We start from the raw sequence: 16,023 nt of genomic DNA, 5'->3' as shown, positions 1-16,023 counted from the left end.
ATTCTTTGTAAACCTAGTACTTATTCTACGAGTCTCTTTTGCTAAACTGCTAACTTATGGGGACGTAAACACAGACACACACACACACATATATATATATATATATATGATGGGCTTCTTTTAGTTTCTGTCTACCAAATCTACCCACAAGACTTTAGTTGACCCAAGGCTATAGTAAAAGATACTTGCCTAAGGTGCCACGTAGTAGGACTGAGCCTGGAATCGTGTGGTTGGTAAGCAAGCTACTTACCACAACAACTCCTGCATCTGTAAATATTTCTTTAAAGAAAGGCATGAATCTCACAGTATCCTAATTTTTCAGTGAATGTATCCTACTTTGATGTGAATATTCAAACAAAGCAAATCTATATTCTTTCAGATTGTGTTTCAAATCAATTTTATATCCATGGTAACAAGAAAATTGAAATAAAGTTGGTTGAGTTGTTGAAGTGTTCTGGCCAAATCTCACTGCAATAAATTCCCTACATTTTTTTTTCTTTCTGGATCTGAAGGGAAAGGTAGTTCACATAAAACCCTCTAAGAGAAACTGATGCCATTTACGTTCTGCTTAGACAGTTGCAATGTAACATTTGTAGGAAGGATATTCCTGTTGTCTAACATTCTGTGGAGGAAGGATTGACCATGGTAGTTAATGGGAGGTTTAGGAGGGTTATAGGAACAACATTGTTGATGAGAATAGACAAGTAAGTTGAATGTGAGCCAGAAGTGCATTAGTGGAGAGAAATTGAGACTCTAGGAAATAGAGGTCATTATGATGATGGTGAAACATACAGAGACTGGGAGCAATACACATGTCTATCTTTGAAATGAAACCACAGGTTCAAAGTTCTTTATTATCTTAAGATAGGCAATACATATACTAAAATTGGAACAATACAGAGAAAATTAGCATGGTCCCTGCGCAAGGATTGACACGCATATTCGTAAAGCGTTCCATATTTTTGATCATTGCCAGTGCCGATGGACTGGATCCTGTGCAGGTGGCACGTAAAATACACCATTTCGAGCGTGGCCGTCGCCAGTACCGCCCGACTGGCCATCGTGCCGGTGGCACGTAAAAGCACCCACTACACTCTCGGAGTGGTTGGCGTTAAGAAGGGCATCCAGCTGTAGAAACTCTGCCAAATCAGATTGGAGCCTGGTGTCGTCTCCTGGTCCACCACGCCTCAGTCAAATCGTCCAACCCATGCTAGCATGGAAAGCGGACGTTAAACGACGATGATGATGATGTTCTTTAAAACAACATGGTGGTTTTTGCTATAATACTAAAACGTTTGTGCCATTTACCTTCATTTCCTATCATTATAGCTGTGAAATACATAAACCTGCAATCTAACTTTATTCCGTTTTTCCAAATCCTCCCCAATATTTTCATCACACATGAATCAAACACTGAAAATGAAATCTGATGAAGCTAAATCTCTCAGATCAGACCCTACCACATTAAAAATGAAAAAGTGCATTAAATAATATAAGCCAATAGACTTCGTAATGACATAGGAGACAGAAAAGGGAATAATAGTAGGTAACAAAAAGAATCAAAAGGATTGAAAAGCTGTATGAGATAAAGAAATTTTCTTAAATACATAATGATAATGTGCATAAAATTTTGTATAATTTTCAACTCTCGATTTTTCTTCCTTCTTCAGACACTTTTTTAATCTCTCTCTCCCTCTTTTTCTCTCTGAAAAGGAAAGTAGTCATGTAGATGATAGAGAAAGAGAGATAGTGAAGTAAAGTTACGTACATACAAAGAGAGGGAAATAATATTTCATGTATGTGAATTCCGTTGCTGTGGAATGAAGTTGTCACAAAGGGAAAAAAGGAAGACGGTCTGTCATGAAGTTGTTAGCAGAAAAAAAATAACGAAAATGTATGACGTGGTGGCTAGCATTAGCATAGCGTAACTTTTAAAGATTCTTTGAGAAAATTTCTTCGGATTGACATGTTTTAATCATTAGAGATTATGAATCTGCCATTTCTTATTTTATTTTCCAAACTCGAGTTTTCCCCAGACCTTACCCAATTCTCGATTTTTTTAATATTTTATTTTGCTTTCTTTTAATTTCTGACTTTTAAGCACGGAATATTATGTTGGTCCCCGCTTCCCAAAAAAAAAACAACTTTCATAATTTCAATTGTTTGTGAAAGGCGTACTCTGTAAAATTAATGAAATACCTTTTTTTCTTTGAATGTATATATACAGAATAATCTACTAAATATGCATGCAGTTCTCAGTATGTTTCTGTCTCCTAACCGACGTTGGTAACCAACAATGGAATAAATTAATTCTTCTGATGATCTGGCGCTCTAAACTGATTACACAACCGCCTGAGATGATTACTGCATGGCATATTAGTATATGTTAGAGAAATATGTGTAAAGGTAATAGAATTTATGTCATTGTAAAATATTTTAACGGAATCTCCTGTTTTATTCTCTCGGGGACACATACATACACAAACACTCACACACGCGCGTGTGCGTGTGCGTGTGCGTGTGCGTGTGTGTGGGCAAGAAAGTAATTTCAGTTTTTTAGTGTGAAGTAAAAGTTTTTTATTCACACAACGAAAATTAACTTTAATCAGTTATATATATTTTCCATTTTGTTTGGTGAACTCTTGCCATATTTCTGGCAATTTCATGATTCTGCGCTCATAGAACTTCTGGTTCATATCAGCCCAAATCTGAAGCAAGTGCGATTTCAGGTCATCATCATTATTAAAAGTTTTGCTATTCAAAGAATTTTGAAAACTTCGAAATAAATGGTAATCTGATGGTGCAAGTTCAGGGATATATGGTGGCTGTGACATCACTTCCTAAACAAGCTCCAAAAATTTTTCGTGTGATTGCAAAGACGTGTGTGGTCTAGCGTTGCCATGGTGGAACACAATTCCTTTACGATTTGCCATTTCTGGACGTTTATCTTTGATTGCTTCCTCTAGTTTCATTAGTTCTTGCCAGTAAACACCTGAATCGATCATTTGGTTCCTTGGAAGCAACTCAAAATACACAACACCTTTGTGATTCCACCAAATTGATAGAATGACCTTTTTTGATGCAATTCATCTTTCGATATGGTTTGTGATGATTCATTTCGCTTGGACCATGATCGTTTACGATTGATATTATTGTAGGTAATCCATTTTTTGTTTTTGCTACTGATAATTCGTTTAAAAAAATATGGTCGATTTCATTGCGTTTGAGATGCATATCACAAATATTGATTCGTTGTGTTACTTGAATCTCTTTCAATTTATGTGGAACCCAAACATCGAGCTTCTTAACGAGTCCAAGACATTTTAAGTAATTTTTAATTATTGAGTGTAATACATTTCACCTCTCTGCAATCTCTCGCATAGTTGGAGTCAGATTCAATCATAGCTTTGATTCGGTCACCATCAACTTCAATAGGTCGACCAGCACGTTGATCAGCATTGAATGAAAGATCTCCTGAACAGAATTTTTAAAACCGTTTCTCACATGCTTCTGACATGCCTTCAGTTGCTTAAGTAGCCACCCTTGCTAATTATGAAGATGATACAAAAGTCTCTCAGAAGATACAGAACCTTGGAGACCTTGTGCATCTACAACGTGAGTTGGACGCAATATGCAGGTGAGCTAAGGAAAATAACATGCAGTTTAATGTTGGAAAATTCCAAGCCCTGCGCTACAAACAAAATAAGTTTAATGAAAAGCAGATAGGATACAGTGGCCCAGGAGGGATTGCAATCCCTGAATCAAAATCAGTGAATGACATGGGCATCGACACGAGTAATGATGCAGCTTTCTAGGTGAACATTACCAAGATGGCAATAAAATGCAGACACTTCCTCAGATGGATCCTTCGATCTTTCAAAACACGAGGAAAGGAAACCATGATGGTCCTCTGGAGTACTTTCGTTTTCAGCCGCCTGGTTTACTGCTCCCAATTGTGGTCACCAAACAGTGTAAAATTAACGACGGAACTCGAGGTGATCCAGCGAAGCTACACAAAGATCGACACAATGCGACATATTAGCGACTGGGAGAGACTGAAAGAGTTAAGACTCTACTCTGTGGAGCGAAGGCAGGAAAGATATGCAGTAATACAAATTTGGAAAATCCTAGAAAAACTTGTGCCAAACTGGCATTGTCAGTTACATAAACAGCCACTGCAGAGTACCAAAAGTCCCAACCTTACCGTCAGGATACAGAACCGCAACAGCTTGGGCTTGAAAGGCCCACAATTCTTCAATATCTTCCCACAGAGTCTGAGAGATCTGCATGTCGTGGATATAGACTTTTACGAAGAAAAACTGGACCTCCTCCTGTCAAGAATCCCGGATGAACCTGCGTCAAAGCAACAAACGCACATGGGGACAGTAATGTCAAACTCTCTCATCCACCAAATGTCATACATCAGAGGAGGTATAGTGAGAGTGTAGCAATGTAAACGACAGTGCCCCAGCATTACTGCAGTCCTTGGACTAAAACTATATATATATATATATTCACTTGAAGTATTGAGAATTTTGAACATTTATGTTTTTAAGGCGCTGCTGTAAAGCAGGTTGAGTTATGAATACTGTTTCCTTACTTAATAAAACAAATTGAACAGAATTGACTACAAGTATTGAAACATGTCTTTGGTGTATACATGATAACCATGAAAGCCATTATACCAAAGCTACATGACAACCTTAAATCACTGAAATTAAAAGCTTTGACAGGTCAATTTAATAGATATATTTTTGTTCACTTGAAAATTTAAAAAATAACAAAACAGATTATTTTGAAAATAATGTTGCAATTGTAATGGGAATATAGTAAAACAGAATAGTTCCATACATTTCGGATAAACTAGCATTTGTACGACGGATAAAAATACTACAGAAACACACGTGTATTGAACCATGTGTCTATCATATAACTGGTGACCGCAATAATTATTGCTGTTATGAGATGAGACAATTTCTCAAATCTTTAAGTGGACCAATGCAAATTTACATTTTAGTTTATTTAGTTAAAGCTTTCGGGTGTTATTTTCAAGTGTTATTTTCTAGATCTTCTATTCATCAGATATTCATACAGCATATAAAATATTCTGTATGAATCTCTGCTGATGTGAAGACCTTGAAAGTTACATATGACTAGGATTACATAATACAGCAATAAACTGTAAGATGACAAATAATTTCAGAATTAACAATCTACCTTCGTTTTAATTTCCCTTTTTGCCGAGATCATTGTAATTATAGAAAATAGAAGAAAACTTGGACTATAACATGCAGGTTTGTGTGAAGTATTTTCTTTACGTCCATAAAGATTCAGATGAAATTTTAAATAATAGCTTTGAATAATAGTTATAAGTATTTAAATGGCGCTCAACTACTATATTATGTGTATACTACAAAGCCTTGTGAGTGGATTTGGTAGACGTAGACAAATGAAAGAAGCTCGTCGCATATGTGCGTGTGCGTGCGCTTTGTGCCGGTGTTTGTCGCCTCTCCTGCCTGACAACTGGTGTTGGTGTGTTTACCCCGTAACTTAGCAGTTGCACAAAGAAGCCGATAAAATAAGTACCAGGCATTAAAAAAATGGACAGGGGTCGATTCATTCCAGTAAAATTCTTTAGGGTGACACACCAGCATGACTGCAGTCTATTGACCAAAACAAGTAAAATATATAAGACAAAAGATAAATGTATGTATGCATGTATGTACACACACATACAATATGAGTGGCTAATTCACAATATTACAACGTAAAGACAGAAATATATACACGACTAAAGTGAACAAGGGCACTAATCAGCGCCAGTACTGCTAGAAATAAGAGTCAAAACAACTCAGTAGACACAAAAAGCACTACCTTAATGAACTGGCAAGGGAGACAAGCCCCCCTAAGGTCACATCTTAATGTAAACTCATCGGTGATCTAGCTCTATCTGCTACCGTAGGGAGCTTGTCTCCTTAGCCAGCTCCTTAAAATAGTGCTTTTGGGGGCTATTGAGTTGTTTTGACTCTTATGTCTAGCAATACTGGTACTAATTAGTCCCCTTGTTCACCTTAGTGGCGTATATATTTCTGCTTTAACGTTGTAAAATTGCGCATTAGCCATATATATATATATATATATATATATATATATATATATATATTGTACACACATACATACATGATACTCAATAAAGTGTAAATCATAAATGAAATAAACTTAAATATTACAAAACCTGTTTGGAGAAAATAAGAATTTAAACACGCATCAAAATATGTATGCATCCTTATTTCCCCCAAAGTGGTGATATAAGTATATCCATCTCCCTCTTTCTCTGTATGCACATGTATGCATGTGTGTGCGTGCTGGTAGCCTGTGTATGTGTGAATATCTAGAAATCTTTCATTGTTCAGCAATTTCTGTAAGTTAAGTGTCGTCTCTCGTTTTACTGTTCATTTTATGTAACTTTTTAATGGACTTGCCTTTCGTTATAGTTCATTGGACACTGAACAGAAAGTAAAATATTCTTGTGACATTTGTGATTGCTCTGTAATTAATTCAGACAAACACATGTATTCAAACACAGTTATTCACCCTTCAGGAACTACAATTTATATGTGTATTGTATTTGTTAGCCACTATAAATAATGTAGTTCTTCATACACAGACAGTATCTGAATAACAGATGGGATAATTATGGTTAGAGTATCTTTATGAGAGAATTGCTTAATTAAAACTGATCTGAGGAGAGATAACTGTAGCAACAACAACAATCAGAAACGTTTGCTTTCAAACAAATATCCCATTTGGTTCTGCCCAAGGTGTACAAAATTCTCACCACTGAAAATGCAGTGAACCAGTGATTTGCCCATAGGAAGTCTATAAGCAACGATACTTTTGTTAACAAAATGCAAATGAACTTGTATAATTACTTTCAAATAAACTTAGTTACTTTTGAAAATACCTAATGCGATATAATTTATATCATGAATCTGTTAGATACAAAATACAGCATTTTCTCAAAATATTAATCTTAATTCTAAATAAGCAGTTACACTCCATGACAGACTCTTACAGGCACACACATGCATATTCACAAATTAATGGATCAGTTAAGCTGTCTAAAATATGGCATTCATCACGAGGGAAGATGGTGTATGTACAGAACGGAAGAGACTAAATGGTACTAAGTAGTCATCCGTTGTACGATTTACCAGTTAAATATCATTTACTCATGATGTTCACAGTGGGGTGTGTGTGAGAGAGAGAGAGAGAGAGAGAGAGAGAGAGAGAGAGAAACAGAGTGAGATAGCGATAATATGTGTACAAATGCAGAACTCTTTTTATAACAGCATATACAATGTATATAGACTAAGGTGCGATATCACCTATATTAGTGAAAGACTGCATGACATGGAATCAATTATCAATGCCACGCAGATGAAAAGGCTTCTGAAAATTGGAGACTACCAGCAATATTTACCGGTCACCAGTAATCAGTAAAATTGGAGACTACCAGCAATATTTACCGGTCGTCACCAATCACTAAAAGAAGAAACCTTACAGTTTTCGAAAGACTATTTGTTGAGAGCTCCTAGACACACATGTGACCTTATCAAAATATTCCTTTCGGGAATGCTTGTGAAATGGCCCCCGGCGTCTGCAAGCTACGTACTCCGGCCAACATGGACAAATATCATAGTTTACTATAGATACTCTATCGACTCAATTTCAAGTCATTTGTTTGTGTTAAATTTACATTTATGAATGATTAAAGGTAGCGTTTTTTTTTTAAATGAATTTCTACATCGTTTTGATATTGTTATTCAGAAGTATTTCTGATGAAGACTACTTGAAGCAAGCACTGTGTAGACTTGTTACTAATATCATAACAGTGATCTTGAAAGAAATGTGATTTCGTGTCTTATGAAGACTACTAATATCATAACAGTGGTTTTGAAAGAAATATGATTTCGTGTCTTGGGTAGCAAGTGTTATTTTCTATTTGCTTATTCCTTGAAAGTATGAAAAATAGTTAATATTTCCTTCAAACTTTACTTTTGTTACATTTATTCAAACCCAAAGAATCCCTCTCAACATATGGCTATGATGCTCCCCCACGACTCCTGCTCACGATCAGTGAGGCACATATTGTCAGTCACTAATGTACATGCTCAAGGAGGTAAGTTCAAGCAGCTAACAAGCAAATTTCTGGTGTTGACCAGAATATTTGCTATAATGATATTTCTGCATTAGCAACTCAGTGCTGAATCTGCTTGAAATGTAATGGAAAATAGGTCAATTTGAAAACATTGATGACCAAGTCACAAAAGCAAAGTTTGATGGGAGTAATAGTCATTTCCTTTGATTTCTAGATAGAAGCAAATAGGAAATAACACTTACTGACTGAAGATAAAAAACAAAAACAAAAAAATATAAATTTTGTTTCAGTGTAATCTATGTCGGTGATAACTTGAACAATTTTACTTACCATTAATCACAGGGTGCATATAATAAGAGTGTTTGGATATTGAAGAGCGTATTTGTCATATGAAAAGCAATTTCTTTTTTAAATTTACATGAAAAAGTCAAGAGTTTTCTTTACATCACAGTCAACGTATTTGTACAGATAACAGTTCATTTATTATGGCTTGAAACAGAAATATGTTATTGGGTATATATTTCTAAATTTATAATAAATAATTCTAAATATATTAAATATTTTGAAATACTCGTATTTTGGTCGTCCCCAAAGCCTCAGAAACAGTCAATTTTTAGGTTGGCCGAAATCAATGTCGTGTATTCCTCACTGATTGTCATTTATACATTAATGTAGGACACTTTCGAATTTTTACTAATTTATTTGGTGATTATTGCTACTGAATATCTTCCATTTTATTGTATCGTAAAAGGCCTTTTTACTATTTGGTATTATACACTGTTATTTAGTGTTAGGTGAGTTGTAACTTAGTGGACATTAAATCCAAGGTATTCCAGAAATAACCAATGCAGGGTTGGTGCTTGGGCATTCATCAATCTAGAGCAAACCTATAACATACATCCCCTTCCTCCAGCGCCATAGCAGCAACTAAAACTTCCCTTACTTCCTCCAGCCGTTATCCTCTATACCTTCTTTATAGTAACCGAAAAGTGTAATTGAAAAATTAGGAATTAGAAACAATAAAAGGGAAAAGTAGATAGAGCACAAATAGAAACTTTAAATTCAATTCCATAATTGTTTTCAATAAATTTTGTTGACATAGCTTAGGATGACTAAAACAATAAATGGCACAAATTTTAAATTTAAATATCTGACGCACATATATATCTTTATAGCAGACAAAAATAATATTGATCAATATGTTAATTATATTGTAAATAATTGCTAAATATTCACGGTACAACTTATTTAATACATTCGCGAATTTCTATTTCCATTTGAATGAGAGATTCCTCCATGTTGATATTGTTGAGGAATAAGAAGGCCAATACTTGAGAAAAACAGACAAGAATAAAGATGGTAAGCAAGCATCCGTGGGGGGGGGGGGGTTGCATCTTGTGTTCTTCATGCTTTCAACTTCTCCCGATTTTTAACTACCCAAAGCACAGCTCTGGTGATGATAGTGTAATTCCATTTGAAAAAGTATTTGGCTTTCATGTTTTTTCACTTCAATTTCAGACAACTTTTAAGTTGAACTTCACTTTTTTTTTTTTTTGTAACGGGGGAGAGGATGTTTGTGCTAGCTTTTCACGGTGCTTAATTCTCTGAAGAGTTTTTCACAAAGAAATTTCCTTTTTCTCATTAGAACTATATTTACTGACCGTCGTAGCAAGTTTCGTGATTGAGGATACTAAACTTTAATAGCTGATTTCAATAAGACAACATTGTTAGTTACGTAGTCTTCACATTTGATGATTAACATGGCATGTAGCTTTTGTTTATGGAAGCGGTCTACCGTCTTGATGCCCGAGGAGAAATTGCTCATTTTGAAAACCATGTTCAGACGACAACAGGCTTTAAAATACTCAATGACTGATACAATTCTGTGTTCCACATTCTTTTTAGACGTACGTGTGTTAGAAAGACTGATAAGATAGGGTGATCAGCTCGTAAGATATACCTTATTAGAAAAGTGGATGTTGAAATTCGGTATAATGTCTTTGGGAGCAGGTTTGAAGGAGTAAATTATTCTTTGTATTCATACGAAACCAAGTCAATTATATCCAGGTGTTGACTGATTGCTGGAGTTCCTGATGTATGTGATAGGGAGCAACGTGTCATCAGCGTATTGAAAACAGATATATCGTATGATGATGAGTCGATGAGCTAAAAATCTGGTTATGTTAAAGAGTCCGCCATCAAACAGATATCTGATCTTGACACATTGGGGAAGTTAAAAAAATATCGTAGGTAAGTATAAAGAAAAGAGTACACGGGCAAGAACCTAAACCTGCTTCAAAATACATGTTACGAGAAAGTGTTCAGAGAGTGAGTTATGATGATAAACAAAACAGCATTTCATCGTGCAGTGCACTAAAGTGAGGAACCATCCACATGGTTCCTCTTTCATCCACAAACTAGCATTTTTCTTTGGGGTAATAATTCGGTTTAACACAATTATATATATATATATATATATATATATATGCTACACGTGTATAAGGGATGACCACGAGGTGGATACCCAATATGCTAGAAAGGTCATCAACGACCCAACCACAAAGAAAAATAATGTTCTCCAGAAAATTTCGCAAAGACATCAGAACAGGACAAAATGAGAAATATACAGAATAAAGAATTATCTATGGACTGCAGTTTTGAACATTAACGTTTTACTTACACAACAACATCCGTACGTAACAACATCCGTGTTCTCATCAGCATAGACGTTCTAGAATCAATATAATTTGCAGAACTATACACGAATTGTCTTCTCGAAATAAGACTTGCATATATTTCAACCGATTACATTGTGACCACCTCGTGGTCATCCCTTATACACGTGTAGTAAGATTTTTTCTGAATTTTCAGATTTTTTTTATATGCTCGGCCATTTGGTTTTAAATTGAATTAATATTCAATTTATCACCCTATCTATATAAATAATATATATATATATATATATATATATATATATATGTATAAACCGAATCCATATAGATATATAGATAGATGTGTACATGCACACATGTGTATTATAAGTGCGTGTGTATTTACATATAATAATCCTTTCTCCCATAGGCAGAAGACCTCAAATTTGGGAGAGGTAGATTGTCCCCGTGCTCAACAGCTACTTATGTAATCGACACGGAAATGACGAAAGGCAAAGTCGGTGTCTGCGTTATTTGAACGTAAAGCCAGAAGAAATGCCGCTGAATATTTTGCCCAGCATGGTAACAGTTCTGCCAGTTCGTCACCTGATATTTACATATAACAATATCAGAAACATCACTAACATGAAATATTTTGAAAATGTCACGAAAGCATTTTTTGAGCAAAGCATTTTTGTACAAAGCATTTTTGAATGAAAGTCAATAAGTATCGGAAATCTCTAAGCTAAGGGATATTAGAGATTGTGTTAATATAATTGATCATAATGGACAACTCAGAACAGGCCATAAAATGTATTGTTAATGTCAGTTATTGTTTTGTTTTTACATAGAGCTTATAAGTGTTCTTGTTTAAAAAATATTAAGTTTTATCTAAGATGTTTATGACCTTTGGGATTATTTTTTAAGTAATCTTTGGTTAACAATGTTAAAGGTTGTTTAAGAGGTATTTCCTAAATCTAATGGGTGTCCAATATCGTTTGGTGCAACGACTAATCTATCATCTCATTGTAATTAGATATTGAAGCTGGTGAATCAATTAAATAAAACGCACTTCATTTCGTGGCCGATGGAATTGCATATATTTGTAGTTTGCTTTTCTTTTTGGAGGTGGGGTGGCTTACAACCACATACTAAGGTTGAATGTACTTCTTAGATTTGTTTTTACCTAGGCCTAATTCACAGGCATCAAAGGTTAAAGTCTTCCTAACAAGCACGAGGATTTCTAAGTGCATGTCATCTATTTAATTATGCCTTTTAGGTAAGCATATTGTGACACTAAGAGAATGTATTACTACTGTATAGAAATCTCCAGTCACGAATCGTGTACATCTAAAGGCTTGTTTGTTGCTTATGTTCTTAAACTAATTAATTACTATGTTGCTATTCTTTCATTATTGTTAAATAGATGTACTTCTAATGCTCTTGTAGCGAGACCAATTTCTATTAGGATTTCTTTTATTAAGCACTCAGGCTCATACATAGAGGGGTCAGCACACCACATTGGGAACATAAAACACAGAACGAACGAATGAAGGATTGATTATAACAATGAGAATGAAATGGCCTTCCTGCTCCCCACTCGCAGACAGTATCATTTAAATGTTTTTCGTTAAACGTTTATGAATCGGTTCTTTTCCTTTTGCTTCTGTTTTTACTATCATTAACAATTAAAAAAAAATTTTGCTTACTTTTTCCTTTTTATCATTCTATATACGGCAACAGATCTTCGAACTCTACCACTGGTGGCAAATCGTCGAAACGATCGCGTACTCCCGTTGTCTCTATCTTATCCCCGAACAGTTCTCGTAATTTTTCACATCTCACTATCAATTAGAATTGCTTTAGAGCTTTCTGGGTAGTATTCCGACGTTAATTTCACTCTTATTACTGTTTTTCTTTTTGTGATGTTCTTCTCTATCTCTACACTTTTCGCATACGTTACCATATGCCATTTGTGTTTCGTTTTTTTTTTATATGTTTGTTACTGTAGTCCCTCCTGTTTTTCTGCGTTGGGCCCCCTTCGATGTTGTTGGTCTCATATTGTGCTTCTTTACTTTCCTTTCTTTTCTTTAGTGGACTCTTTGGTGGTGAGTCCACATTTTCTCTCTTCTATCTATTCACCATCGTGTACTGCTCCTCCACATTCACAGGACATTTCTCAAATCCTGGGTTTGTCGCTTCGGCGTTATGCTCCTGCTCCTCTTGTTTCGCTACAACTTTGTCGTGTTTCTGGAGACACTTTGCTTTCATGTGTCCCCGTACTCTACAATGATAGCAGGTTGGAAGTAATCCCTCCACCACTACTCTAAAATTCACGTCTTCTGACAGTTTCACCTCTTCTGCTATATTATGTAGATATGGCAAACTGACTTGGATTGCTCAGCCGTCAAACTTCTTCCAGTGGCTGAAGCATAGCTACCGGCTGGAACTGGTTCACTCTCCATAGTTCCTTTTTGCTCTACTTCACCTATAAATGGGGAAGCAAACAGAATATATTTCACAAAAGCAGCAGTTAATAATTCAAAAATTTAACAATGACGTTCAACAATAGGTTCCCGCAAGGTTCCCGTCATGTTCTGTTTTCTCTTTCTGCTGTTTCTCTACCACTATATTCTCCTGAATACTCTCCTCTACCATTTCCACTGCTGCTCTAGGGTATTTCTTTCTCAAGTGCTCTCTTTCACCACATTCGTAACACTTGTGGGGGGGGGGGTCTCCCCTCTTGTTTTCCTTCATTCGGTAGCTTTAAAGTTTCAGGTTTCACTGCACAAATTATCTCTAATCCGTAGCCCCACACTTCACTTGTTGGGTTCGACTTGTCATGCCCATCCTCACATCTTCGCTTTCCTTCCTCATCTCCGAATAAAAAATTGCGACTATTATACACTCTGGATCTATCGACGGTGGGATTCTTCCCACCCTAATTCTGAAAATTCTTGTGTCCACACAGTTTAGGATCAAAGTCCATTTTTCTCCCTGTATCAGCTTGATGAAGGTTTTTTCCGCCTCCTCTTCTGATACAAAGGTTACCACTATCGACGCATATCTCTTTCCTCTCATAAAGAACGTTATGTTGTCTCCTATCTGTTCTTCCAAATTTTCTATTTCTTCCTGCGGCGCTTGTTCATTTCTTCTATTTTTATTCGAAAGTGTTCTGAATCTGACTGTCTTCCTTTCCATTTTCACTTTTTCCTCCTCTGGTAAGGTCATTTTTATATTTGACCCTTCCTTCTTCACCATTCTACTATATTTCTGTATCAGCTCTCCATTCCACTGTAACATCTCCTTTTCAGTACACGTGGGTCTAGGGGAACTCGTTTTCCAGTAGCTTCTGCATAGCTTCTCATTTTTCTCGGTTATTCACCCCCACCCAACAATGGCGGCTTCACACAAAAAAATTCGACTCCCGCTCCTCCACAAAGCAAAAAAAGAAGGGGGGGGGGCGATGAGACCAATTTCTATTATTGCATATGGAAGGTGAACAGCCTTTTATAGGGTCAGTACGTTAATCTATAACGATTGGTCGTCTTACCTATCATGTGAGTTTTTAACATTGGTTGAGTCCTATGCTTTGATTGATTGAGTTTTGCACGGGATTTGGATCGAAGATCCAATCACGTTGTGAGTAATACATTCTCAAACAACTACTTTGAATGTGCTCTGGAGCCTACCCGTTTTCTTCAAAGTGGTGTAACAAATCATCTATGAGAAGAGAGGTGAGAGATTTTCATGAAGGAGAGTCATGTTATTTTGTTACCGTTATTCACCAGAGCAAAATTAAAATAACGGAGCACATGTAACCCACGATGCCACGAGCTAAATTATCCAAATGATGGATGAACCATATAATCACCGGAATTCTTGATGTCTTACTTTGCCCACTGTATTATTTAACGAAGTAATAAGGTCTCGCTGTTATTTCTAAAGTTCGTTTCTTGTATTATTTCCACGAGTGAACACGCAACATATATTGTAGAATGATATGCAAAATTCTGTAGTAAAACCATGAGATACTTTATACAGTACCGTTAAACTCTCAATGATTTTACTTTCTTAAAATTTGTTAATTATAGTTTTTCTGTTTTAGCTGGATTTATTACTATATATCTGGTATTAATGGTAATATCTTCTGTGATATCCCTAATTTTGTGTTACGCCTTTCATTTTGTTCCATTCCCTAATTTGATTTCCTTGGTTACATCTTTTCACTCACTGTTTACGTTCTATGTAGTGTCATATGCCAATGTAAGGTACTTTACTGATTCAGTTATTCAGCTTATATTCAGTGTAATCAGTTTCATAGTTACATTCTTATCAGAAAACATTGTGTTAAAAGTACTGTTAAATGTTTTAACACCTACTCTACATTTATTCCGGAATGTGTTATTATGCCTAATGAAATTGATGAAAGTGGCAACGTCTAATAGGCTGACATGAAAAGGTGCTAAATCTTACATATTCATGATGATGTTATAGGAATTGAAGCTGTATTATTCGAGTTGAAGGAAACAGCATCGTATCAGATAAGCAGAAAGCAAGAATTACATAAGAAGGTAGAGGGCATGTTCTGGCAGTGATCCTCCAGCTAAGCGTCTTCCTTCAGGAATGTAATTAAAAAAAACAACACAGCTATTGACTAATTACGTATGATGGCTAAAAGAGTACAATGTCGACTATGAAAACTGATAATGCAAGAACGAACAGCATATATAGACGGTACGAGATGTGGTCAGTTATACATTGTCGAAAAAAATAACCATACAGAAAAGCATTAGGGGCTTAACAAAATATTCAAATGCAAAATATGTATTTTATAGCAGTTGTCACCATTTCAGCAAGTTTTTTTAATAAAAAATTTAGAATTGGACAAGCCAACTTAATAGCGTGAAATCCCAATGCAGCCGGCTCTTACGTTTTATGATCGCCATTTCTTCTTCATTGCTTCTCATAGTAAAGCCATTTTTCAAGGCAACTAGAACAGTTCTGTTTTATGGTAAAATTACTGATGCGAGGAAAGTAATTTAGCAGTTAAGAGATAATTTATACTTTTATATATCATTGGCATTTTAGTTACATCATGGTCGTTTAAAGTAAATTATCGTTAGCTGACGATCTTCCTCGAAAAAAATTTCCCAAAAATATTGTTTAAAATAAGTTATTTAAAATTGCAGGTGGAACTTCAGTTTCAGA

The 16,023-nt window shown here is 35.6% G+C and overlaps 1 long non-coding RNA gene and 1 other non-coding gene across 2 annotated transcripts; one reads left to right on the top strand and one right to left on the bottom strand.

The window, feature by feature from the left end:
• Positions 1-856: 856 nt before the first annotated feature.
• Positions 857-964, top strand: LOC128247711 (U6 spliceosomal RNA). The gene has a single exon (XR_016241744.1). It is a non-coding gene; the product is annotated as a U6 spliceosomal RNA (small nuclear RNA).
• A 244-nt stretch (positions 965-1,208) lies between these two features.
• On the bottom strand, positions 1,209-15,723 carry LOC149136004 (uncharacterized). The gene is made up of 2 exons (XR_016241453.1): positions 12,522-15,723; positions 1,209-1,705 (listed from the first exon to the last, which is right to left on the bottom strand). It is a non-coding gene; the product is annotated as an uncharacterized LOC149136004 (long non-coding RNA).
• Between the last annotated feature and the right edge of the window lie 300 nt (positions 15,724-16,023).

The sequence above is a fragment of the Octopus bimaculoides genome, chromosome 4, assembly GCF_046866305.1.
Source record: "Octopus bimaculoides isolate indiv1 chromosome 4, ASM4686630v1, whole genome shotgun sequence".
Lineage (NCBI taxonomy): Eukaryota > Metazoa > Mollusca > Cephalopoda > Octopoda > Octopodidae > Octopus > Octopus bimaculoides.
This window is presented reverse-complemented; position numbering and strand designations above follow the sequence as displayed.